This window comes from Rhinolophus sinicus, chromosome 2 (assembly GCF_057876585.1).
Source record: "Rhinolophus sinicus isolate RSI-liver-muscle chromosome 2, RSI-T2T, whole genome shotgun sequence".
Lineage (NCBI taxonomy): Eukaryota > Metazoa > Chordata > Mammalia > Chiroptera > Rhinolophidae > Rhinolophus > Rhinolophus sinicus.
The window spans coordinates 106062168-106087686 of NC_142502.1; the positions used below are offsets into that span (position 1 = coordinate 106062168).

General features: G+C 39.6%; 1 long non-coding RNA gene across 1 annotated transcript; it reads left to right on the forward strand.

The window, feature by feature from the left end:
- The first annotated feature begins 1676 nt into the window (after positions 1–1676).
- Positions 1677–3871, forward strand: LOC141571618 (uncharacterized). The gene is made up of 2 exons (XR_012496525.2): positions 1677–2008; positions 2267–3871. It is a non-coding gene; the product is annotated as an uncharacterized LOC141571618 (long non-coding RNA).
- Positions 3872–25519: the final 21648 nt, after the last annotated feature.

The following is a 25519-nucleotide window of genomic DNA, read 5'->3' on the forward strand; positions in this document are numbered from 1 at the left end:
CACGATTTACACACACATACATGCTCACCTAGAGTTTTTCTATTTGTTTTTAATCAAGTTGGGGACCTGGTTTCCTCCCATTGAATCACTGGGGAAAATTGTGGGAAATGCAACAATGTTCTTGGAGAGAAGGGAACCGCTTCTCAGGTGCTGGGTGCCCTTGTGGTCACTCTCCAGGCTCCTGGCTCAGCTTCCCCAGCCCCTATGAGCAAGCAGGGGAGATCCGAATGCACACCAGGCACATGGAGCTCAGCCCACGGGACTGAGCAGCCCTGGCAGGAGCCTGACGTCGGGCATTAGAGCTCATGGAAAACCTGAACTGCTGACGTTGCAGTTCTCCACCTTGACTGCTTCTCAGACTGATGACCAGGGTGAGTTTTTCCCAGGCCCTTGCCTCACCTCCTCTGACCCAAGCAGCAGGAGGAACTCACTTGAATGGGGGGCGCCCTGGGTTTTGGCTTCTTGGCCACACCTACTGCCTCCAGGCTGAGACCTGCCTGCCTGGTGGTCATACTCCCTTCATCCTCCATAGCACACCAGTGAGGCACCGTCTCTGGCGGGGGAGTGGAGGGGTGGGATATTGTGTACCTTACCTACTTAGAGCGGGGAAACTACAAATCAAGCTGAAGACGTCTGGTATCCTCACTCCCTTTCTACTCAAGGTTTTCATTTATATTATCCAAACTCCACTCCTAATAACCAGAGCACCGAGGAAGAGTAAGGAAGATGGCTTTGGGAAGGGGAGAGGAGGAGATGACTTAGGGTTTTCTCTAGGCTGGAACCTGGTCCTGCTTAAGGCTCCCTGGATGGCTTCTGATTTATTTCCCTGGCCTGAGAGGGGATGCCCTTCCCTCCGTATCCCTCTGTAGCCCATTACAGGCTGAGGGACTCGGGTGTAGAGGCCCAGAGGGTGGTGTCTGAGACAGAAAACGGCTGTTGCACAAACTGAGGCTACCTCAGGTTAAAAGGAACTAAGAGTTATATATCCAAACAAACGCTGTGAGAACTGAAGGAATAAACGCATCACCCGAAGTATTTTCCTGGGACCATCCCCAAGGACCTGGACTCCTTTAATGATCCTTCCAGAACAGAGCACTCAGAGTCCACCTCCCACAGGTAAAGGGTCTAAAGATCTAAAGAGATGCCCTGCCCCCCTCCCTAGTCAGGGACGAGACCCACTCTCACTGCTCTCCTACCTCATCACACCCCAGGGAACAAGAGAAGAATCCCTTCCTCACCACCCCAGCTGGGTGATCGCTGCGGGACACAATTACCATTCCAGATTTCACCCTGCAATGGCATTTCCTGCGCGTTCCTCATGTATTTGCAGAGCCTCCGGACGCCCTCTTCCTCCAGGCAGGCACCCCGGACTCTGCACAATAGGCATCTCCCATTGAGTCTGGGGTTTCGAGCCTCAGTGTCCACTTCTGTCCAGGTCTCCAGGCCCAGGCATTTCAGCGACAGCCGTCAGAAAAGCAGGACTAGCCATGCGTCACCCCCGCGGGTCTGGTGCCTTAGGGAGCAGGCACCCTGGGGATCCGGCGCCCTGGGGAATCTGCCCCCGCGGGATCCACCCACCTCAGGTCGGGAGGCTATGATTGGCCCGACTGGACGCCAATCAGGGCTGGGCGCGGTGGGGCGGGGGAACACCGCCCAACACTGCTCTGAAGCTCTTGGGTAATTCTTCCCGCCCCCAGGGAGGAGCCAGTTCCCCCAAGTCCCTTAGGGCGCCCCGCGGTGGCCCGAGATGCCCAGCCCTTAGGCCCCGCAGGAGGTTCTTTCCTCCAGTGCGCGCGATCCCCGCGCCCAGAGCTGCGACCCTGCACTCCGCCTCGTCCGCGCCTGTCTCACCCCCAGCCCCCTCTCCCACCTGGCGGCGCTGGGCTCCCAGACATAGAAATACCTGGATTGACCATCCCCGCGACCCCACTCCCACTTCTCCTGGCTTCTTGTAAACGTCCCGCCGCTCCAGCCCCCGAGCAGCTGCTACGCGGCGAGTTATTCCCCTGTAAGTAAAATGGGGGGGAGGGGGAAGGTGGACCAGGGGAGGGAGAGGGGGTGCAGAGTGGAGAGAGGGGCGGCCGGCAGAGTTGGAAGAAGGTTGCGGGAGAGGGGGAGTGTAACCGCGCCAGCATTTTCCTCTCAAGGGTAGTTTCTCTGCTCTTGATCCAACTCTGATGGCGTCTCAGCTCAGTTCCCACTCACCTGCTCACCTCTGGGTCCGGAGCAAGAGGGGGATTTGCAGCAGCCCTGTCGGGTTTTCCAGATACCACCGCATGAAACAGGAGCGTAGCATCTAAGTCCACGCCAGCTGATGACAGATGCGAATCTTGACTAACCCTGGAATCTTCTCCACTGGCAGGTGGCAAAGAGGGACGTCATCTGACCCTGAACAGAGTAACCTGAAACTGCAGGTATCACAGGTGTGAAAATGTGGGGTCGTGGGAATCCCCAGCGCTGGTCGTGCTCCTGAGTCCACTTCCAAATCTCATCCACGACCCGGAAAGTCATTTGTTTTAGTTAAATATATATTTTTGTGTGTATTAGCCTATATATATATTTTTTAAGTTTGAAAAACACTGATCCTTCTCCATGAACTGAACTCCTGGAGCCCTTGCTCCCAAAGTAACCCAGAGGCCTTCTCCTCTGAGCCCCCCACCCCCACCACCACCCACCTCTTAGACTCATCTATAAGGAAAGGAGTCCTGAGCCAAAGAATGACCTTCCTTCAGTAAATGGCAGGTGATGGAAAGGAAGGGGATTTGCTCTTTCTGAAAACAGTTGCTGGTTAGAGTAGTCATATAACAATTAACTCATTTTTAAGTCACATTGAATCCTTCATTTTAATCATCATCTGCAGAAAGAATTGAATTGTTGAGTGTCTTCCCACAAAGGAAGCTCAAGCCCTGATTGCTATACCAGCAAGTTGTACCAAACACTTAAGGAAAAAGTAATTCTAATCCTACAGAAGTTCTTGCAGAAAATAAAAAGAGGATGTATCCTATGTTCATTTTATGAGGCTAGTATAACCTTTATACTAAAAACGTGACAAAGACACTACAAGAAAGGAAAATTATAAGTCAGTCTCACCCATACATATAGATACAAAAGTCCTAAACACACAGTTCACATTGGCTTTCACACAGGGAAACGAAATCTCACACTCAAATAAAAGAAATCATTAACTTCTTGGGAAAGCTGGAGATTGTACAAGAGCACTTTCCTTCCAAAGAAAAGCAAGGAGAAAATACACATATCTAGAAGAGAGAGAGCGAGAGAAAAAAAAAGAATCACACAGCTTTCCTATGTTTCTTTCTCTCCACCACTCTTCTTCTCTTTCTCCTTCTTCTCCTTTGTTAAAATCTTGGATGGTGTGTTGTGGGTCTCTGTTACTGAGGAAAAACAACCAGTTGGAACCTCTGTTATGCATTGTGCCCACCAGCAGGATGGGAATACTCTCAGTCTCATTTCTCACAATCATTTCGAATCAGATGAAAGTTACGTCTTGCTCAACTGAGAAAAACGAGTGATAGGACATATGCTGGAATTGCAACTTTCCTCTCCTACGTCAGTGGTTCTCAAAATGTCTCTGGGCCGCTGCTTCAGTATCACCTGGAAATGCATTAAAAATGCAAAATTTGAGGTCTGAACCCAGATCCACTGACTCAGAAACTGTGGATGTGGGGCCCCAGAATCTGCATTTTAACAACCTTCCAGGAGATTCCAACGCACTCAAGTTTGGGACTGCCTGCTCTGATTCACCTGCTACACATGCACAGATAAGACTCCACCTGGACACATACCACCAGCGACTTCTGGCAAAAACCTCTAGGCAAAAGTCAACAACAAAATAAAATCCCATATTTTCTTACTTTCTAGTAGCTCTGCATATTCAATACAAATAATTCTTTAACAACAAAATTTTGAGCTAGCTAGGGAAAAATCCCAGAGGCAGGCAGGCTCCCACTGAGGCCCAAATAGCGAGTCATCTTACCTGACTTTAAAATTAAAAAAAAAAAATTGTGGGCTTATTTTTAAGCTCAGCATGAAATCCCCCTCCTTACGTCTCCACTCTGCTTGGTTCAGTCGTCCAATAGTCTCTCATACTTTGTTTAATAAAAATCCAGTAGAGCCATTTGATTGTGTATGTGTGAGAAAAGGGAAATGCCAATGATTCTTTTCTGGTTTGACAGACAATATTCACAAATAATTTTACCTTCCTGTAGATGGAGATGTTAACTGTCACCAGAGCACTCAATTATTAAGAAAGATGAATGGTCAAATTACAGATGTTTTACAGGTTAAGGGTCATTTTAAAAGGTCTTGTCCAAAGTCTTTGAAGCCTAGGGGTTTGACAAATTATCCTTGTTAGGAGGATTATTTACAAAGACAAATTTATGTTAAAAAAAATAAAAACATTTCCAGCTTTGGGGGCAGGAAAGGACATTTTTTCCTTCTTACCTGGCTAAGAATTTTGTCACCAGCATTTCAAGGCTAAGAACTAAAATTATTTTATTGGCATTGAATTAAAAAGAGACAGACCCCTTTAGAAAGTCAAATTTTATAATGTAAAATAGAAAATGGCATAATAGGATTAGTTAGACAGGGAATGGGGGACTTCTAACAATAGTCACCAAAAAAAGGATGGAAAGGAGAAAGGTAGAAGGATAAAAAGGGAAGAAAGCAAGCTTTCATTATTCATATGTTATATGACATGATTGTCTACAGAGAAAATAAAAACAATCTAAGATATAAGAATAAGAGTTTAGCACGATGGTTGGATAAATACACAAAATCTCGATTAGTTTTCTATCAAAACAAAAATGTAGGAAATGTAATAAAATACAATAGTCCCATTTAATCATTTAAAAGCAAATTTGTAGTCGTCAGTAATAAAATCTAAGAAGGAAAAGACATGCAAGATCTTAATGGGGAAAATTAAAAGCTTTGAAAGACATTGATGAAATTCTGTATAAACGAAGAGATATACCATATTCATGGTTAGGAAGCCTTAATATTACAAAAATGTCAGTCTTCCCCAACATGATCTATAGCTTCAGTGGAATTCCTAGAAAAATCTCTCCAGGGTGTTTACGGAATTTAGACAAACCGATTCTAAAATGAAATGAAGTAATATAAGGTTAAGAAGAGGCAAGATACTGCTGAAGACAAAGAGGAATTTGGGGATCTTTCCAAAAATATAGCAAGATACTATAATGCCACTGTTGTCAAGACCATGCACTACTGATGATGGTTGAGTCTGTGGTCAATTGGACCAATAGAATAGAATAGAAAGACAGCAGCAGACCCCCTTGTGTATGAAGAAGAGTGGGCATTAATGACAGGTAGGGAAAAGATGAACTAATCAATAAATGACATTGGAACAATTGTATATACATTCATCTTATGTATAAATAAATTCCAAATGAACTGAGGACTAAAATGTTGAAGACAAAACATTAAAACTTTTCAAATGGAAATGCAAAAGAAATAACTGTATGACTTCAAGGTAGGGAAAAATTTATTAAACAAGACACAAATTTTAAAAAAACAAAAATAAAAGTTTCATAAATTTGGCCACATCAAAATCAGAAACTTATCGAAGTACAGTCTAAAGAAAGAAAACCAAAAAGCCACAAACTAGATTTATTTGCATCACACAATTTACATAAGGTTATATCCAGAATATGTAACAATAATCCAAGAGAAAAATGGTCAAAAGATTTGAATAGATATTTCACAAAAAAGGAAATATAAATGACCAATAAATATTTTTAAAATTATGCACATCCACAATAGTTACCAGAGAATTGTGAATTAGAACGGCCTTTGAAATCACATTTTAAAATTAGTGGATAGACAAAATCAAAATGTCTAACATTATCAAGTTTACTTGGCAAGGGACTGAAGTGGGAGAAAGAGCACAGGAACAACAAGTCATTAAATCTGGAGATGGTAAGTGACAGAAATGCTGTGGGGATTGAAATGAAATAACCAAACAAAAAATTAAGTGACCCAGACAGAGAGACTTTTGAACTCAGAAATAGGCCTGGGGCAGAAGGGTGGCTCAGTTGGTTAGAGCGCGAGCTCTGGGCAACAAGGCTGCCGGTCGATTCCCACAGGGTCGATTCCTGGGCCAGCAAGCTGTGCCCTCCACAGCTAGAATGAAGACAACGAGCTGCAGCTGAGCTGCCACTGACCCGGATGGCCGGATGGCTCAGCTGGTTGAAGGCCGTGCTCTCAACCACAAGGTTGCCGGTTGGACTCCCACAGGGATGGTGGGCTGCGCCCCCTGCAACTAACAACAGGCAACTGGACTTGGAGCTGAGCTGCGCCCTCCACAACTAAGACTGAAAGAACAACTTGACTTGGATGAGTCCTGGGAAAAACAAACTGTTCCCTAATAAAAAAAAAATAAAAAAATTTAAAGTCCTGGAAATACACACTGTTCCCCAATAAAGTCCTGTTCCCCTTCCCCAATAAAATCTTTAAAAAAAAAGAAAAAAGAGAAATAGGCCTGGTTTGCCCATTGGCCATAAGGGAGCGTGATTATATTGTTAAAATGCTAAGGATTTCCAGCACAATTTGCTGGGAACTCTGACCAACGATGAAGGAGCCTGACTTGTGCCTCTACTGGAATTGGCACGAGTTAGAATCAAAGTAACTGAATTTTAAGGCACAGCTGGCGTTGGGGGATGAGACGCGAGGGTCACAAACCAGGATCTAATACGTAGAACACATGTAAGGATTAAACTGCTGTCCAGCTCTGGCAGATTTTAGATCCCAAGGGAAATAAATCTGAGGGTTCATGGTGGCCCCCAGCCACAGTGAAGTGAGTCTGGTACACATTTTCAAAGGGTTCCTGCAAGATGATACAGGTGGCTGTGAGAAACCAAATCTGGCCTCTGGGAAAAAGCGATAGCACATCACTGGTGAGAATATCTAGATTGCACACTCTGATACTGGCCAGATCAGAGCTGGGGCCCAACTGGGGATGCAGTAGAATAAAAAGAGTGGGCAAAGTCACTGGGCAAAGACAGTGGTCAGTAATACAGCCTGTCTAACACGGCGCAGATTAGGTAAAGATGCTGCAGCCCACTCCTTCAGAATACTTGTGCCTCCTTTGTCCCAGGGAGACAGGGTGCACTGTGTGCAGGTCCAGTGTGTGCCACCACAACTTTACATCACCTAAGGAAAGACAGGATATATTTTTATTATCAGTGTGTTTATCTCTTCTCAACGTTCTATCAATTCTGACCATAATGGACCCCAGTTGATCAATTTCAGTAGTGGTATATCTCAGGGCAGGTAACAGAAAGACAGGTTATAAAACATGACCACAAAAGAGCATAATACATATCATCTGACATTTATAAAGAAATTAAACCTTAGACTGAACTAGTTAATAAATATTTGTAGCTGCAAATGGGCCACAGCATTTAATCCTCAGCTTAAGCAATATTTCCTTTTACCTTTCAGTTTCAGACTGATATTATGATTCTCTACAACCACCTCGTGGAAATTCATTCATTTTTTAAAAAGTCCTATTTTTTATCATTTAAAAAGATTTCACATAAATACCTAAATTCCTTCTTGGTACAAAGTTTCAAACTATATAGAATAGCTTAGGGTAAACGGTGTCCCTTGTCATTTCCCCCTCCCATTTCCTGCTAGGACATTTCCTGTTCGCTCAGGCATAAGGCAGGGAGAGTCCTGAGACAGGGACTGAGGATTGTTCCGTCTTTCTGCTATAGAGACAGGTAAGGCCTTTCCCCTTCATGCCTTGGGTGACCACAGCAAAACAATGGTGGTCAAAAGATTAAGCTTTTAAATTTAAAATTTACTTTTTTTTTAAATTGGGGAATATTGGGGAACAGTATGTTTCTCTAGGACCCATCAGCTCCAATTCGTTGTCCTTTAATCCAGTTGTGGAGGGTGCAGCTCAGCTCCAAGTCCAGTCGCCGGTTTGCAACCTTGTTGAGAGACAGCATTCTAACCAACCGAGCCATCTGGCTGCCCCTAAAATTTACTTTTGAAAACTATGGTAGAGGCAAGATGGAGGAAATGCCTAGATCAGTAACTATCTGAAGTCAACACTCATGCCATAAATAATAGATTTGGAAAGGACTCTTGATGAAGTTGGAGCCAGTTTTCTTGCCTTGGAGTTGATGCAGTTGATACATGGGCTGAGGAGAGAGGGTGTCAGGGACTGGTCTGGGGGCCTTGTGCTCTGTAATTCAGATGATCAGTGCTCCCCCCAACTCAGATATTTTGGGTAGGACCAGAGATGGTGTATAGTTTCATTGCAATTTTGAAGAAAATAACAGTATTTCTGACTATTTAGAAACTATCTTTGCTCAATATTCAATAGGAGGGACTGTCACCATGCTGGAGAAGGAAAGATCTTGGCAAGGGAAAAAGGAATAATGAGCTATTAGAGACAGGGAGCTGGAGACCCAGGTACCATGATAGAGGTTAAATATGGTCAATCACTCTTGGGTAACGGGTAAAGAGAGGTTGGCTTGGACCACCATGAAGCGAATAAGAAACCAGCTAGATGCCTTAGTTTGGTTTCTCCCAGAAGCAGTTCCTGAAACAAGAAAGAGTGAAAGCAGTTTATTTTGGAGGTGCAGGAAACTTCAGTAGCAGATGGGGGGAAATTAGGGAAGGGAGGGCAGCCAATAAAGGGCAAATGACTGGAGCTTAATCCCACAGGGAAACTCTGGGAAATGATGTGGAAAACATGCCTCAGAGTCATCCCAGCTGAGGAGTGTGGGAGCTGGGTATTTACATGTTGACTCCCATCTGTGATTGGTTGAAGGCTGATTCCCAGTATATGAATTCCCTGTCTATTCCAGTCTGTTGCGAGTGGCGCAGAGTGGCCACTCGCGTTGTGTGGCGTTGGAGAAAGCCATCAGGAAGGAGATGTGAATGCTGGTAGCAGGAAGCTCAGCCAGGGTGCACTGCAGTGGTGAGGCCTGAGGCGTTGGGAGCAGCGGCCACAGATGGTCTATTTCCACCTGGAAACCCTTAGATGGGCTTGGGCCTGGGGTCTCTAAGATTCATAATATTTGCCATCAAAATTGAAGGATTTTCTATTGTCATTTTCTTCAGTTGTGCCCAAGCCTTCAGTAAAGTCTTATTCAATGTTACAATCTTATTTTAGCAGTTCCTTAATTAATAAGGAGTAGGCTTAGGTCCAGATATAAGAGACTGTATTGGTTTGCTAGGGCTTCCATAACAAAATACCCCAGACTGGGAGGCGTAAACAACAGAAACTGGTTTTCCCATGGTTCTGGAGGCCAGAAGTTTGAGGTCAAGGTGTCAGCAGGATTGGTTTCTTCCGAGGCCTCTCTTCTCGGCTTGGAGATAGCCAGCTTCCCCTGCATCCTCACATGGTCTTCCCCAGGTGTGCTTGTGTCCTAATCGCTTCTTCTTATAAAGACAAAAGTCATATTGGACTAGGTCCCAGCTTGTTTGAACCTAATTACCTCTTTAAAGACACTATCTCCCAATAAAGTGACATCGTGAGGTATTGGGGGTTAGGACTTCAACATACACATTTTGGAGGGGTGGCGGGGGCAATACAATTCAGCCCATAACTGAGGACAATAGGGCAAAGGAAAAATACTCCTCTGTCTCTTTTTCTTTTCTCTCCCAAAGGCCAAGGAGAGTGAGAGGAAATTGGATCATGGGGTTTTGATAATCCTGCAACTCAGGAGATACGTGGCTTCAGCATGAACAGTGAACAGTAGCCAAACTGAGAACGGTGGTCTAGAAGAGGGTCACACAAGCGCTGGGCTAAATTTTCCTGGACTTATTTGCAACCAGACATAATTATGGTTCACTCCAATTTTCTGCTCATACATTTCCTAAAAATATTTTGAAAAACTATCAACGTCTTCTTGCATATTTTTTAAATTAAATGCTTTACATTGAGATAATTGTAAATTCACATGGAGTTACAAGAAATAATATAGACAGAACCCTTTACCCTTTGCTCAGTTTCCCTCCGATGGTAACGTCTTGCAAAACTGTGGTACAATGTCATATCCAGGATGTTGACATCGATGCCGTCCAGATACAGATTATTTTCTTCAAGTATCCCTCATCTTGCCCTTTCATGGTTTCCCCACCTCCCTCCCATTCCCACCACCTCCTTCACCACAGGCAACCACTAATCTTTTCTCCGTTTCTCTACTTTTGTCATTTCATGTGTGTTACATGAATGGAATCATACGGTGTGTGTGGCTTCTTCTGACATCCCTCTAACAGAGGTAGGTGGGAGAAACTCATTACTTCCAGAAGTCCAGTTTCCCCATTCAGCCTCCACTGACACCCCAGAGGGGTCCTCATTACGGAGTGGGAATTCGACTCCCTACTAGGCGTTCACTGATACCTCCCTGCTGATTGGGGTAGTGCCACTTACTATTCCCCACAGGGGAGAACTACTGACACCAAGATCAGGGTGGAGGTCACCCTCGGGTGGGGATGGTTGCCTGATAGCTCTGGGTGCTGATAAAAATCCTGACCCTCCACTATGCATTGTCTGGCACCCCCCAGAGGGTTGTGGGGAATCTAAGTATCATCATAGGGTTGGGGGGAATCTAAGTATCATCATAGGGTTGGGGGGAATCTAAGTCTTTACTGACACAGGTTTGGGGGCAGGGGGCCCTTTCCACCAGAAAGGCTGAACATTCTGTTTGAGCTACTCACTTCCTCTGACAGCACTCCGGGGTGTGTGTGTGTGTGTGTGTGTGTGTGTGTGTGTGTGTGTGTGTTTGGGGCTGGGCAGTCTTTACTACCTGTAGAGGGTGAAAGTCTAGGCTCCTCAGTGGGCCTTTGCTGGGGGGGGTGGAGTCAGGTTTTGTGGGGTTTGGCTGTATGGAGCAGTTGTCTAAAAATTTTCTATCTGTCTTGCTAGGCTGTCCATCCCCTTCACCCCCCACACAGACACACCCACCGCCTTTATTCCCTGTGACTGTTGGTGTTTCTGGCTTGCTGGCTTTTTGAGCTCTAAGCCTGAGATATATAAGGCAAGGAGGAAAGCCAGGGAACTCACCACCGTGTGGTTCCTTGGGTCCTGAAGTCCCTGGTCACTCTGCCTTCTCTCCACCCTTCCGAGTCTTCTCTAAAACAATGTCCAGGATCTGTAGTTGTACTTAGCAGGAGGAACAGGCAAAAGTACATCTACTCTATTTCTCAGAAGCAGAAGTCTTCTCCTCACACATTTTGAAGTTGACAACAAGATTTTTATTGTAAGTTTAAATATATATAAATTTCTGGTCAACATTGGCATTTAAAAAATGAAACTGCTACATCATTTAAAAAGTGTATCCAAGATTTTATATATGTCATCACCTGTTTCATAAATATAAACAAACAGACATTTGGCATTGTTTCTCTTTTTCCCAATTTCATTCACAACTTGCCTACCAGAATTTTATCCTAAATTTAAACTTGCAATTTTGTTTTGGTTGATCACCATATCATAATTCTCTGGAACAAGAGTCAATCAATATAAAGTTTCTGTGGCCATAAATTTCTAAGAATTGAAATGTTTCTTTTGTTTGACTTATTGCAATTAGGTACAGCACACAACAGTTCAAAAACAGTGTAAATTTATTACACATTTTTATAAGTAATTGTCAATCATAAAAGTAAAATTATCTTGGCAGTGAACATCTCAATGGAATAGATGCAGCTTTTTTCAATTAGCTTAATGTATCTATAGATGAATAATACTTATTTCTAGAATGAGACAAAATTTAGCATTAGTTTTATTTTGAATGTTCCTTCTATACACACACACTTGGAAACTTTGTGCACATAAATAAGTAGATGGTATTGGATGGAATTTTGTCATAGCAATTTGCTTAACTAATTTCTGTGGAATTATATTTCATAAATCACATAGTAAAGTATCATCAGGAATTACTTTAAATGATGTAATAGCTGACAACTTGATCAGGTCCTCTCTCTATTTGTTGGAAGCAAAGAATTGGAAACTAGCTGATTTACAAAAAAGATTTGAGTGGGTGAGAGAAATGGGAGAACTGTTTTTGTTTTTAGTTTAAATAAACTGAATTTTAAAAACTAATCTACTAAATTAGGGGGCAAAAAGGGAAAAGGTATGTTTGATTGCATTATCTTTGACATAATGACCCATTTGGTTCTCTGTTTGCTAAAGCCCACAAACCCCACAAACAAAACTTTTGATCTCATTGTGTGGTTTTAAATCAACTTTATTGAGAAATAATTTCCATAAAACAAATGGAAGCATTTAAAGTATTCAGTCTGATGAGTTTTGATAAATGTGTGCAGCTGTAACCACCACCCCAATCGATATACAGAATATTTTTGTTGCCCCCAAGTTTCCTGCATGCCCTTTTGCAGTCAGCCCTCCTAGCCCTTCGCACCCCCCACTCTAGACAGCTACTAATTTGCTTTTGTAAATTGGTTTTGAAAAAAAAAAATTGTTCCCTGTCCTTAGAGACTCATTTACTGTCTCAGTTTCTGGGAAGCAAACCTAAGTGTAAACATATGCATTTAATCTAATTAAATTATTATAAGAGATGCATTTATATTTTTAAACTATTGGCTCTTGTGAACTTTGGACAATACTGCAAGTCATTTGACTTAATCACTCCACTTACTTTATTTGTAAAATTTAAAAATGTTACCTCTTTAAAAAACTTCTAAAATCAATAGTGATTATGTTGCTCTGTAGTCCCAGCCTAAATGATTTTATGACTTTGGACTAATTTAAATTGACTTCATTAGTAAGTGATTTCTGATTACCTGCAAAATTCTTAAAAGAAATAATGATTCATAGAGACACAGAGAAAAAGTACTGGGTCACTAAGCGCCTTTTATGTGTACAGTCTTGTCCATATTTACTTTTTTGCAAAACTCAAATTGAGGAGGTAAATTTAATGTGGCACATACATTAGTGTATTGTATTAAGAAGGTTAGTTACATTTTAAAGCTGACATCAAAAGCTTTAAATAATAATGTCTTCAAACTAAATGTGTATTTATGTTTAAAACACACATAATGATGAATTAAAATTCATAAGTTAAAAAAAAGGAGAGGTCTTGTAGTTCAGAATTGGTCCTGAAATAGTCATTGTATTCTTCAAAAGAGGTAGAAAAACGTTTGTTTTTTTTTCCCTTTAGTATAATCAGGCCAGCTAGCAGGGATTTCTATTCTCATCAGAATACTTTCATTCAATATCCTGATAACTTTGAGTGCTTTGTACTGATGGTGTCATCATCCAAAATCATTTTTAATACAGACAACAAAAGCCCTTTGCTTCTGAGAGACCTAAAACTTCTTATAATTATTAATTACCTTTTTTATATTTATTTTTAAATGCTTTATTGTCACTCTGGTTATTAGGATAGCAAAAGCTATAATTGCTCACTCTCAGGTACCTGGGCACTTATGTTAATTAAGTGACCAGTTTCCTCTGAAAATTATTTTTTATTATTGCCTTCCTAAAGCCTAGACCCTGAATTCAGAATATTAAAACTGTCAAGTTATGTTTTACTCTAAAAAAATATTTGGGTTTTTCCCACTATGTAGTCACTACCCACTTGACCACTAGATAGCACCAAAGGCTTAATCTTTGACATTGTATAAAAATATAATTGGAGCCATTTTAAAATGGAGCTGGAGCTGCCACGCCAGAAGAACTGCCTGGCACGTGTTATGCCTCAGACCTTTGGAAAGTTAAAATGGCAAATCAACCTTTGGACTGGGCTGAAACAACCTTGTGTTCCCAAGAACTGTTTGAAAGGACAAAAGGAAAGCAGATATTATGACTACCAGACTGATAACTATGGGACTGAAAATTAAAAACATTGTTTAGAACTAACAGCACTATGTTAGCTTAACTCACCAATAAAATGCCTTTCTTCTACTGATGTAACTGTCCCCCTTCCCCTTCTCATAAATACCCATTGTGGTGGTCTCCTAATGAGAACACTGTTTGGGCTTCTCCCTGAATCAGTGCTTCCCGAACAGCTGTTCTTATTGATCTCAAATAAATGCTTGTTGACTCTCACTCTGAAAGGACTTTTATTTTTAGGTTGACAACCTTATAAAATGAAAGAGGCTAGAAGTAATTCGATGTACTTGGCACGCTTTATATATGTTAAATTAATTCTATACTATCGAAAGAGCTACTCTGTGTATCAAACCTACAATGTGGAAAAAGCTGACAAATAAAGCACAGGAGCTCAACCTTTCCTTGATTAATTTTATTTAGGTAAAAATATTAATGTATGTTTTAATGACTATATGTTTCAGAAAAGGTAAAAGAATACTCCTGTTCATTGTTCATATTCTAAGTCAGGCATTAGTACGTTCATTTTAAAGATTTTTTTCTGGGTTTAAAATACCTTTGTCAATTGGTAGGAATCCTAAAACACACTTTATAAGATGGATGACAGGTCTGTGGACAGTTGTCAGTGCACTCATTGTCTAGAACACGTTCTTACCTTCAAAGCAATGACTAGTTGAATATTCTACTCATAATATTTTATGCATGTGATTGCTCTTCAGATAAAATGCATATATGTTCACATACTTCCCATAAGCCAAATACTTGTCATAAACTGTAACTTCTAAGGAAAGCTCTAGTTATGATTCTCCCCACACACACACAAAATGAGGAAAAATGAAATATTCAGGTGCATACATTTGTCTACTATTGCTCATGATGAATATTTAATTGGGAGCAATAAGTAAATTATAAACATAATTGAACTGGAGCAAGTCATCTCTATTAACTGATCTTTTCTTTCTTTGTGAAATTGTGATATGTAGAAGATTCTACTTCTCTATTCTGATATTGTTGGTTACTGTAATTGACTAAACAGAGTCATCCAGTCTTGTTCCAAATGTTTTCTGCTTTTTTCTCATGCTTGCCTGAAGGCCTTTGCTATAAGCTATCATCAAAAATTGGGTCTTCTGAGAGAAACAACAGAAAAGGACAATCTCAGAAGCTCAGTGGAAATTTCTTTACCAGGTATTCTTAATATTGCAGAGAATAGAATTATAAGAACAAATTTACCAGGTTAAGCATTGGAATTTATAGGCCTGTTTTAGGACAGAAGCAGATGAATTCATTAATATCTGCTAGCCCAAGATCAGTGGAACAAGAAATAAAACTAGATGAAACTGTTAACCAATATTTAAGTATGATAATTCATTTTAGAATATTGTTTTAAATGTTTTATTTTCTGATCAGCATATGAGAAGACTATTTAATTTTCTTCTTGATTTGTCCATCTGTAACCCTCAACTTTAGCCTATGCTCGTAGAGACTGAAACCAAATGTTCTTTGAATGGTGTCTTTTTTCCAATTGGACTTTAGAATTCAGGAAAAAATATCCTACAGTAAATCTTAATGTAAATTACAAAGTATATGAGTAAATATGAGGAGAAATTGTGGATGATGATGACCCTACTAACTGGAATTATGAGAAATGCTTCTACAATTTTTTAAGCTCAGAAAATCTCAGTTATCCTTTGTTAAAGGACATTGAGTGAAATTTTGCTTTTTATAACTACCACACATCTATAAACAAAAACATTTTTGTAGACAGCATCACCAGTAGAACACGTGATGATTCTATAGAAAATTTGATACAGAGTTCTTTTTTGCCAATACCTTGCAAAGTGCTTTTATGGGTTGCTTTGTTTTTATGACAATTAAGTGACGTGCAGTGGTTCAACAGTCCTTCTGCCTCCAAATTGGAACCATGATCATGCCAGAAATGTCATATTTAAAGGAAAATCTCATTCAATTGGGTATGACAAGTCACGATTTAAGAGAAAGGGCTGGGCGGCCTGTTAGCTCAGTTGGTTAGAGCGCAGTGCTCATAACACCCAGGTTGCCAGTTGGATTCCCACATGGGCCAGGCAGCAGTGCCCTCCACAACTAGATTGAAAACGATTTGACTTGGAGCTGATGGGTCCTGGAAAAACACGCTGTTCTCCAATATTCCCCAATAAAAATAAAAAATAAAATAAAATTGAAAAAGAGAAAGGGCTGCAGTTCATATATAGAAACAAGGCCTACAAAGTCCTCCTAGTATGCTGGTTCATAGTTTTTATGGCCCCACCTGACAGGTGGAAAAGGATGCTACTTTTCATAAGCCAGGATCACTGATAAAATCTGGGCATCTCAGAGAAAATGGGATTTCTTCCGCAGTTATAGGCACTGTAAGCAAAACTCTGAGGGGGTGAGTCGAGGGAGGGTTCTCAAAATAAATGAGCTGATGAGTGGCAATAAGAATATTTGTAGTTATGATTAAAGTGATGAAAATTATGATCTTATGGGCTAAATCCTTCCAGACAGATGTGAACTCTCTAGCCTTAATATCGTAAGACCTCTGTTTTGTTAACTACACAACAAGGAGATCTTTATGTCCTAATCCTGAAACAGGGCAAATAAAAGAGGCTATCCAATTAATGATACTGAATTAGAACATTTCTGAAAAAATCTTATCTGGTTAACTCTGTACCTTAGGGGTAGGAATTGTGTAGGAAATATGTTCCAAAAATTATAAATAAAGCAGAATGCTGCTTGCTTATTTGATACCACACTCGAACATTTCCTCATAATCCTGCCTGATCAAAATCTGAGTGTCTTAGGGATTGTAATGTGACTAAAAAGAACAAGGCTGGCACTGTATTATTAGAGGTTAATCTGTAGAACGCTGATAAGGTACGATGACTTTGCTTTTTCTCTGGTAAAGAAGATAATGCCAAGGTTATGATTTTATTGCCCTGTGGTATAGTAACCATTTTGAATCTCAAATATAGCAATTGTGCCTGACTACATACATCTTTGTTTTGCAAATACTCTTTGAATCAAGTCTCTAGTATTCTTCTTGGTAAATCGGTTTGATAAAACTTTGAAAAGTCTAAGAAATAAAGTTTCCTCAGAATTAGGCTTTTAGAGCGGAAACGCTGGAACAACAGATGGGCATGGCTCATTATAAACGGATAAAGGTGCCCCTCCCCCCACCGACGGGCCTGATAAACCACGTCGCTGCTGCTGCCCCACCGCGTCTGCGTGCAGCTGTGGGCTCTGTTGTTTGCAACGAACGGGACTTTACTGTACCCAGTACTGAAACACCTCCTAAGCCACTTCTGCTCCAAGAACTTCGCCTTTTTTTTTGGTTTCTTACCACTCCTTCCCCAAAAGCCAGTTGCTTCTTCTGTCACCTTTGCCAGCGAAATGAAGGCAGAATGGGTCCCCATTTCCTCCTGTTGCTCAGTTTTGAATTGAAGTGTGTGTGTGTGGGGGGGGAGGGGGGGGAGGGGGGGGGCGGGAGATGAATTTGATTAGTGGGACTTGGTTCCTGTTTCTGTGCCCTAGCTTCAAAGAGAAGAAATGTTTTCTGAATTCTACCACGGAAAGTGGGGAGGAGCAGCAAGACTCATGGGTAGGAGACATTTTTACAGAATTTTGAAGATGTTCAAATTTGATGGGCAGACAGAAAACATAACCAGGGTCCATACACAGAATGTGAGGTGCTGTGTGGAGTGGCTGCTGTGAGTGCTTTGGGTGCTACATCAGTGTTTCTTTTATTTATTTACTTATTAAATTAAAATTTTTTTCAACTACAGTTGACATACAATATTATATTAGTTTCAGGTGTACAACATAGTGATTAGACATCTATATAACTTCTGCAGTGATCACCCTGATAAGTCCAGTACCCACCTGACTCCATACATAGTTATTACATTATCGAAATCCAGTTAACTGACAGACTCACAAGAAATAATAAAGTGAATGTTTTTGTTTTAAGCCACAAAGTTTAGGGGTGGTTTGCTACACTGCAACAGATAACTGAAATTGTATATTTCTGTGTGTGTCTGGCTTCTTCACTCAATATTGTTTCTATGAGATTTATCCACGTTTTTTCCTTGTCAGTAGTTTATTAATATTTGTTGCTTATGTAGTATTCCATCATATGAACATATGATATTTTATATCTCCATTTGCTGTTAAACCACTTGAGAGTAATGTGGACATTGACATCTCACCCCTGCGTAGCTTGGCACTTGTGTTTTAAGAACAAGGACATTTCCCTTGTATGACCGCAGCACCACCATTACCTGCAAAACGCTTTAAAATTGATGCAATCTTATCAAATCCACCATCCATATTCAAATTTCCCCTAGTGTCCCTATAATACCCAATAGTAAATGCTCATTATTTTAAGCTACTTAGTTTTGGTGCCATTTGTTACCCAGCAGTAGATAACTAACGCAGTGGGTCTGCTGCTTCCAGCAAAAATGTTCATGGGGGTTTGGCAGTTTCTAGTTCTCAGACTTCTCTGTATCTATTCCTATGTCTCCATTTCATATCTCAGTGTCCAAATCCATCCCAACCAGTGGCCTTACCTTAGCATAAGGGACGTGGGGGATTATGCAATTCCTATTTCTACAACTTCCCAACCTTTATCATCAGACCCTAGACTTGGCTCTCATCTATATCTATGCTGAGTTAGAGGAGAAAAGATATCCTTTAAAACTGCTAGACTGGCTTTACAAAAATTTTCATTCTTGTCTTGAGTTTGGATGAAAAGCTTTCCACTTATCTTTTTTCTTTGTGTGCTCTCTAGGGTACTCTGAAACAGCCAGTCTATGGAGGAAGAACAAAAACCTCAACTGAATCACCCAGCGTTTATCTGGCACCTATCCTAATCTAAAACCTTGGTGCAGGTTACCTTGGACGTGAGGTCAGGCCGACACTGCAGTGATGGTTCAGCTGTCCTAATTGGTCAGTACATACGTCCATTTCCTTCCTCAACACTCTTGCCACATTTACCTTGGTTTCACTTTGAGCTGTGTGATGGCTGATTTTGTGTCATCTTGGCTAGGCAAGGGTGCCCAGATATTTGGGTACACTAATCTAGATATTGCTGTGAAGGTATTTTTTAGGTGAGATTAACATTTAAATCAGCAGATTTTGAATAAAGCAGCTAACCCTCCGTAATGTGGGTGGGCCTTCCAATTAGTTGAAGGCCTTAAGAGAAAAAGAATGGGGTCCCCTGAGAAAGAGGGAATTCTGCCTCCAGACAGTCTTTGAACTTGAGCTAAAATACGAACTCCTCCCTGGGCCTCCAGCCTGCCGCAGATTTTGAACTTGCCAGCTCCCACAATGGCACGAGCCAATTCCTTAAAGTAAGTCTCTTCTCTATATACATCCTATTGCTTCTGTTTCTAGAGAACCCTGACTGATACCCTAGAAAAGCCTATTTCCTAGAGAAATCCAGTTTCTTCCATGTCAACACGGTTTGAATCTCCATACTTGACCTCTGAGTTTTTGAGAGCATATATTCTGTATTACATATAATACACATAGAATTCTGTCATAAACATTGTTGGGTAAAGCTGAATATTGTTGAACCAATTTCCAATGCTTCTGAATAAGCCCAACAGAGTTAAAACATTTTTATTCTTATAATGTATGCCTATAACTAGCAGAGTTAAGAATTTGGTTAGGAGGACCAAAGAATCTGTATATTCTGGTTTGTTTCATAAAATAGAACATGTTTATTAGATTAAAAAATATTTAGAATAAAAAAATAACACACATGCATTGGAGAGAGGGAAAATCTAAGTATTATTTGTAATTCCTACCCTCTCTAAATTGTGGCCTTCAATTGAATACTTTAACTATATTTCCTATTTATTTAATTAGAGGGAAAAATATGGAATTATCTATTATTTGTCATGGAAATATAGAAGAAATTGCTCTCAGTGCTACAATTTTCTTTGAGTCATTGACTTTTTAAAAGTTTTAGATGTAAATGGTAGAACTAATTATATTACTCAGTTCATGGCACATGGTCATCACTGGTCCACACAAAACCTTTTCTGTTTATTATTTATTCATTTTTATCCCCATTTCCTACTTCCAATTTCCTTCCCCTCAATAAAGAAAACCATCCCAATGCATTTTGTATGTTTTTTAAAAAATATATACACAAAAGCTTATCATTTAAAAAAAAATGTATTGGGGAATATTGGGGAACAGTGTGTCTCTCCAGGGCCCATCAGCTCCAAGTCGTTGTCCTTCAGTCTAGTTGTGGAGGGCGCAGCTCAGCTCCAAGTCCAGTTAGTGTTTTCAATCTTTAGTTGCAGGGAGCACAGCCCACCATCCCTTGCGGGAATTGAACCAGCAACCTTGTTGTTAAGAGCTCATGCTCTAACCAACTGAGCCGTCAGGCCACCCCTATATTTTTGCAAAATGTATATTGTTTTGTATGTACTAATTTTTTATTTAAAGAGAGTGGCTTTTGTGCTAAATAGGTCATTCTGTTACCTGTCTTTTTGGTTCCTCAACCCTCTGTTTTTAAAGATCCATCATGTTACTGTGTGTACATTGAATGCACTGCTTTTAACTTCTTCCTAGTACTCTAGGTTGTGTGTTCACAGCATTTTTCCTGCCGTCTCTCTGGTAGACGCAGAGCTTGTCACTCTATCTTCCTGTTAACACTAATGTCTTACAAATAACGTCCTTGTCCAAATCTCCTCATGGGCCTACGAGATAGTTGGGAAAGGAGTGTATACCCAGGAGTGGAATTGTTGGATCCTGGAATGTTCGGCACTGAATTTGATGAAGTATCCCAGAGTTCTCTCCAGAAGGGCTGCATCAGCTTATGTTTTCATTAGCAGAGCAGGAGGCTTCCTTCATCCCTGTTTGCTCACCAACGTTTGGCATTACCTAACTCTCTACTGTTTCCAGTCTGATGGGTATAAAGTAATGTATACATTTGTTTTACTGTGATTGTTGTTGAGTTTGATTATCTCTTCAAACGTTTGTTACCTTTTTGTCTCCTCTTCTGTAAAGTCCATGTCTATGCCCTTTGTGCATTTTGTCTAGGGGTTGCTGCTGCCTTTTTGTTACTGATTTGCAGGAGTTCACTGTATATTCTGGATATTATCCCTGATTGCTTTTAAATAATGCAAATATCCTTTCCCATGCTGTTATTTGTTTATAAGAGTTGTCCATGGTCTCTGTTAAAAAAAAAACCTTTAATTTTGATGCAATGAAATATTTCCCATTATGGTTTGGGGGATTTTATATAAAGAAGTACTTCCATGTCCCTGGTCACAAATATAATCTTTACATTTTACTCTATTACATTTAAAGCTTCACACTCTTTGGTGGCTTCAACTCACCTGCTATTGTATGTGGCATTAGGTCAGAATCCAGCTTTGTGCTTCTTTATACAGAGGGTGCCAAAAAATGTATACACATTTTAAGAAAGGAAAAAAAAGTATTAAAATTGTAATACTCAATATATACCAATAACAAAAGATAACTGCAAGTCATGTGTATACGTTTTTTTGGTACCCCCAGAATAGTGAGCTATTTTTCCTAATAACACCTAGTAAACAATCCATAATTTCCCCATTAATTTATGATGCCAACTTATTGTATATTAGGTTCCTGCAGATATGTATGGGTTTGTCTGTGAGTTCTCTATTTTTATACCTAATTTTGGAATTCCATTACCCTGTCAATTTATCTTTTTGTCTTTTTAAGTAACTATTGGATTTATAGTGTCTTTTTTAAATAATCATAGTTCCATAGAATGTCTTAATGTTTTTTTAAGACAAGTCTCTCCTTTATATTGCTTTTTCTTAAAGGTTTGCTTAGCTATTTGAGGATGTTTATTCTATCGTATATATTTTAGAGTAAATGCATAAATTTCCTCAAAAAGGTCAAGTAGAGTTTCCACTGGGATTACATTCAATTTAAAGATGAATTTTGGGGGCAATTGATATCTTTATAAGATTATGATCCCATCCAAGAATGCAAAATGACTCTATTATTTCAAATTATATTCAATAACTTTTTTAGAATTTAAAATTTTTCTGTGAATTTTTACTTAAGATAATCAGTAGATATTTTATAGTTTTTTGCCTATTGTAAATTATTTCTAATTTTTATTGTATTTCTTATTGGCTATTTTGGTGTAGAAAAATGCTATTAATTTTTGTAAGTTGTTCTTATGGCTAAAAATCTTGATTAATTATTTTGTTATTTTGATAGTTTGCTACTTCTTTGCTGTTTTTTTATTTCTAAGTAGATGATTACATAATCTTCAAGTAACAAGTTTTATCCAGTCCTCTCATTTCTCTTTATTTCCTTATGCATTAGCCTGAACTCCATGCTATGTTTAACTAGTAATTATAGTGAACATTCTTGTCTTGGGTACCTATGATTTATCCATTATGTATACTGCTTGTCATAGATTTTTTGGAATATACTCTTTATCAAGATAAGAAAGTTTCATTTGATTACTGGTTCCTTAACTGTGTCTAACAAGTCACAAATGGATATTTAACTTTATAAAATGCCTTTATTAACTGATTGAGAAAAGCAGATGATTTTTCCTCTTTAGTCCAGAAATCTGGTAAATTATAGTAATATACAAATACTTTATGAAATTGAAACATCCTTGCATTCTAAGGATTTTTCATTTGATCTTGATATATTATTATTTTTAATATTGTTACATTGAGTTCATAAATAATTATTTATTTTTCTCATGTATGTTCAAGGTGAAATGGGCCTATTATTTTCTTTCCTTGAATTTTCCATACCTCAGTTTGGAATCAAGATTATGCTAGTGTCATGGTACTGGCATAAAAACAGACACATAGATCAATGGAAAAGAATAGAGAGCCCAGAAATAAATCCATGCCTATATGGTCACTTAATCTATGACAATAGAAGCAAGAATTTACAGTTGGATAAAGACAGTCTATTCAATAAATGGTGCTGGGAAACCTGGACAGACACATGCAAAAAAATGAACCTGGATCACCTCCTTACACCACATACAAAAATAAATTCAAAATGGATTAAAGAATTAAATGCAAGATCTGAAACCATAAAATTCCTAGAAGAAAATATAGGAAGAAACTTTACAGACATTACCTGGAGTAAGATTTTTACTGATATATCCCCTGGGGCAAGGGAAGTAAGAGAAAAAATAAACATGTGGGATTACATCAAACTAAAAAGTTTTTTCACAGCAAAGGAAACCATCAAAACAAAAAGGGATCCTACTGAATGGGAGAAGATATTTGCCAATGATATATCTGATAAGGGGTTAATATCCCAAATTTATAAAAAATTCACTCAACTCAACTCCAAAAAAACAAACAACCCAATTAAAAAATGGGCAGAGGACATGAAGAGACATTTTTCTAAAAAGGACATACAGATGGCAAACAGACATATGAAAAAATGCTCAACCTCACTAATCATTAGAGAAATACAAATAAAAACCACAAGGAGATACTACCTCACCCCAGTCAAAATGGCTGTCATCAATAAATCAGCAAACAACAAGTGCTGGCGAGGATGTGGGGAAAAAGGAACCCTTGTGCACTGTTGGTGGGGTTGCAGATTGGTGCAGCCACTGTGGAAAACAATATGGAGGTGTCTCAAAAATCTGAAACTGGAACTACTTTATGACCCAGCAATTCCACTCCTAAGCATCTGTCCGGAGAAATCCAAAACTCTAATTCAAAAAAATTTATGCACCCCTATGTCTATTACAGCACTATACACAATAGCCAAGACATGGAAACAACCGAAATGCCCATCGGTAGACGACTGGATTAAGAAACAGTGGTACATTTATACAATGGAGTATTACACAGCCATAAAGAAGAAGGAAATCTTACCATTTGCAACAATATGGGTGGACCTAGAGAACATTGTGTTAAGTGAAATAAGTCAGACAGAGAAAAACAAATACCATATGATCTCACCTACATGTGGAATCTAAAGAAAAGAATAAATGAATGAAATAATCAGAAAGAGTCTCAGAGACATAGAGGAAAAACAGGGTTGCTAGATGGGAGGGGGGTGGGGATAAGGGGTAAGGTGAGGGGATTAGAAAGCACAGTCAGTAACCACAAGATGGCCACGGGGAAAAGAAAGTCAATTTGAGGAATGTAATCAATAATGTTGTAAAGATTTTGCAGGGTATCCGATGGACACTTCTCTCATTAGGGAGACCATCTCAGAGATGATGTAGATGCCTGATCACTGCACTGTACACCTGAAGCTGAAGTTGAACAATAATGAATGTCAACTATAATTATATATATAGTTATATATAACTATATATGTATATATAGTTATATATATATATAGTTACAAGAAGCGGAGTACAGCATTAGGAATAGAGACAGTGGAAATGTAATGGCTGTGCGCGATGTCAGAGGGGTAGTGGATGGAGGGAGGGGGGTTGTCACTGTGTGAGGGATATAAGTGATAAATGTCAACTACATTGTTTTGTGCACCTGAAACTAATAAAAAAAAGGAAAAAAAAAACACAACAAAGAACTGCTCAATTAAATTTTGTACTGCCAACTACAAAAAACTGTGAGATAATAAATGTTCGTTGTTTTTTTTTTTTTTTTAAAAGATTATGCTAGTGTGATAAAATAAGCTGAGCAGCTTTTGCTTTTTCCTGTTTTCTGAAAAAAATACATAGAAATTGCATATCTGTGGGGACAGAGTCCCGGAGAGCAGTTTCGAGGCTCTTAGCCTCCGGTGGGGAGGTGCTGGCTCGGGTAGTGGATGACCATCGGCTGTGATTGGTTGGCCATCGGCTGTAGCCGGTTAGCCAATTGGCTACTGATGTAGCTGCCAGGCTGCGTTAATTGGTTGGTTGGTTGGCAGGTAGAAAAGTGAATGGCAGACTGTGGATCCTGTGGCTACTACTGCATGTGTCTTGCCCTGGCCGTCAGAGAGAATATAGTGGTATGACTCCCCTACCTATGGCTCCCTGGGTGTTCCTTTTTGGCCTCACCATATCCTGCGTTCTTATGTGGGGAGTGGGACCAGAGGCCCCGCAGGCCGCCCCGCACGACAATATTCCTTGAATGCTTGATGTAACTCACCTGTGAAACCATCTGGGCATTTTGAGAAAAAAAAAAAAAAAATTTATCAGAGGCCTTTGGAAACTGTCTTCAATATTTATTGGCGTAGTCAAATTTTGTGTTTCTTCTTGCTAATTTTGGTGGGTTAAATTTTTCTAGGAATTTATTTCACAGAGGTTTTCAAATTCATTAGCATATACTCATTCAAAAAAACCTTTATTATGTTTCATATCTGTTATATCTGTACCTATTTTCTCCTTTTCATTCTCTATTTTGTTTATTCATTTCTCCCCTTTATTCATGATCAGTCTGGTTCTAAGTCTGAATGTCTTACAAGTATTTTTTTTTTAAGAAGCAGCTCTTGGAATCTTTACTACATAGTCTTTGTTCTCTATTAAGTTGTTTTTTATTTTTTATCTTTCTAATTTCCTTCTTTCTTTTTTTTTTACATTTGCTCAATTGTCTTTTTTCCCAGAGTTTTTAGGAGAATTTTTTAAGTTATTTATTTTTAAGTTATCTTGTTCTAATAAATATATTTGAAGCTGTAACATTCTAAGTAGTTTTTTTTTTTTTA